Source organism: Nilaparvata lugens, chromosome 3, assembly GCF_014356525.2.
Source record: "Nilaparvata lugens isolate BPH chromosome 3, ASM1435652v1, whole genome shotgun sequence".
In the NCBI taxonomy this organism is placed as follows: Eukaryota; Metazoa; Arthropoda; class Insecta; order Hemiptera; family Delphacidae; genus Nilaparvata; species Nilaparvata lugens.
This window is the reverse complement of record NC_052506.1, coordinates 29,043,117-29,046,403: the sequence shown is the minus strand read 5'-3', so window position 1 is coordinate 29,046,403 and position 3,287 is coordinate 29,043,117.

Genomic DNA, 3,287 nt, shown 5'->3' with positions numbered 1-3,287 from the left:
AGGATATTATAAAGTCTATAAAGCATAAATTGAACTATGATGAGAAGAAGAATAGACTTATTATACGTGCAAATGCAAATACTATGAAGATTGAAATTTATTCTGATAAGCCTATTGATTTAACACGTTCTGATTCAATTGCTAAGATACTAGGTTTTGATAATGTAGTTTTACAAGCAAATAAATGGCATTATTCCAAACATCTGGTTAACATATCGAGCATTGATGGTATTCTTGTTGAATGTAATTTAGCATGTGGCAGTACTTTAACGGAAAAGAAAAACATATAATCTACGAATTTTTGCCAAAGGTTCCTAGCGGTTATTTAATAAATGAAGTACCCTCTCCAATTATTTATGTACCTTTGAATACACGTCGAATTCAAACTATTAATGTAAAGGTAACAGACCAGAACGGATCGTTTATTGATTTCCGCGGAGATACAATTACAATTAGACTACACATACGTGAAAAACAAAAGTAATGGGATATCTTATTTTCAACCCGCGTACGCATAGTACGTGTACGCATAATCAAGTCATTAGAGAAAAGGTCGCGATAGCGTCAACATCTAGTAAAAGCAATAGGGCGTTATCAGCTAAAAGTGCGAGAACTTTGGAAAGATTAGGTTTTATAGTTAATTGGCGACATGTCAGGAGGCGCCGCAATTAGTGATATTCTGGATGTGGAGACAGAGCTTCAGTTTTATAATGACATAACCAAATTCCAGTTTCATACACATACAGTTTATTCAGGACAAGAAATAAAAAACTCTGATGAAGCTCGAATTGGAATAAATTCATTGGATGTTTATACTTTACCTTGCAAATCATTTATATTAATTGAGGGAACGGTGAGCTGTACAAAACCAGCAGCGCCTGCGATTACAGTAGCAGGAGAGGCAACTCAACCGGCTGGTGCGCCCATTGCGGCAGACTATAAATTAAGCAGTAACATAGTGGGCAACCTTTTTGATGAAATACGATACGAATTAGCAGGTCAACAAATTTCCAAATCAAGATTAATTGGTTTAACTTCTACAATTGAAGCTATTCTTGTGAAGAACGCATCTGATAAAAACACATATCATTTAGCTGGTTTTGATAGAGCAGGATATGAGCTAACAGATAATAAATTCACTTTCTGTGTGCCGTTGAAATTAATCCTTCCATTTTTTGAAGATTTTCAAAGAATAATTTTAAACTTGAAACAAGAGCTTGTATTATTGAGGTCGCCCTCAGACCTCAATTGCGTCGAGTCTGCAACTGGTACAGAGGTTAGTGTAAAAATTACTAAGCTCCAATGGCGGATGCCCTACATTACTTTAGAAGATCATGTGCGATTGAAATTTTTGAGACTGCTCGATGCCGACACTCCACTGAAATTAAGTTTCCGCCATTGGGAAATTTGTGAATTACCAAATTTGCAAAATTCACTTGTTCATTCTTGGTCAGTACGCACAACATCGAATTTTGATACTCCAAAATATGTTATAATTGCATTTCAAACTGATCGAAAGAATAAAATTAAAAAATCAATATCTAATTTTGACAGCTGTAATATTTACAATGTTAAAGTATATTTGAATAGTGAGTATTATCCATACGAAAATCTGCTAGGTAAGAAGGAGGTTTTATACCGCATGTTCCTGGATTTCGCACCCTCGTATTATAATCATTCAATCAATAGCGAACTGGGAACAGAAATCGATTTTAAAACGTTTTGTGAATCAACACCGCTGATTGTTGTAGATTGTTCACACCAACCAAGTCATTTGAAATCATCGACAGATGTTCGTATTGAAATGGAATTTAATAGTGCAGTACCTGCAAATACTTCCGCGTATTGTGTTTTAATTAGCGATCGTGTGATGGAGTACACGCCACTCACGAGCATGGTGAAAGAAGTTCAGTAATTGTTGATAGAGTGCATCACTGCAGGTTATATAAGGTGTGTACTGCACCAAATGTAAGCCATTATCAGTTTTACCTTTGAACAGGAATCATGTCCTATTCTTTGTGTTCTGATATTTTGGTGGACAAGCCACAAACTCGCTCTATCCAGTGTGATCTTGATTCTGATATTTTGGACAAAGCTCAGTCGTCGCTACTTTACGATATTGAATCAACAAATTTCTATTATGAACCAAGGAGAAGCAGTACACCAATCCAGAAGTCGGGAGAGGAGGAGGGGGAGGGAGCGCCAGAGGTGGAGGAACAGAAACGTGAAGAGGAACAGAAAGGAGTGCAAAAGCAGACACCTACGAAAATTGCTACGGTTGATCTTCACTGGTTTAAACAAACTTGTAATCAAATTATTGTGAAAGAACTTGCTATTGTCGATGAGAGCAATAACTATGTTGTATTTCATTTCAAATCACCATTTCCAAAGATGGAATTGACTACAAAATTGTTTAACGATGTAACATGGCTGGAACGTAACTATCATAAAATAAAATGGAGCGATGGAGATTTGGAATGGAATGAGACAATTATCCATGAATACCTCGCAGGTTATGAAAAAATTTTTACAAAAGGAACTGAGAAAGCAAAGTTTTTGAGAAGATTGCATTCTAACGTACAATGCATACCGGAGGACTTTCTCAAGCCCGATTTCAGCTTTTTCACCACTTCGTGGTGTTATGATGCATGTAAGATACATAAGTATAGACCCGATGGAAGGTGTGCTTTATTCTCTGCCCAACATTATAATTCTCTGCTGTTTAAAAATATGTATCAAACAAATAATTTCTTGTGCGAGAATACTCGTATGAAAAGTATGAAATTGGCGCCTATGTATACGAATGCTCAGAAAAGAAACTTTGCACGTTATGGATTCTTCTACAACGGAAAGGAATTACAGTGTGTTTATTGCTCGCATGCACTGAGACTGCATAAAGCTCGCACATGTTGTCTGTCTACAGACAAAGAAAGACCGTTTAATTACTCTATAATAGTGCCAGCCTACACATAGTTTTACTACTCGACAACGATGGATCTGGCAAAGTGGTTATCTGCTGACAACGAATTGGAAGTGAGGTTAAAAAACTGCATAGACTGGTATGATGAGTGTGAAAGTGCAATTCAGAAATCATCTAGTGAAAATTATAGTTTGGCGAAACAATTAAAGGCTATTTTTCTAAGCACAGTTAATTTGAACGATATAAAAGACTATTTGTGCTATTACCGTCCATACAATTGTCTGTAGATAAATTGATTAAAATTGAAGATGAAGTTATGATGTATTGTTGTAGTGAAATTTTTTAATTCAGATATTTCCTCAAACAT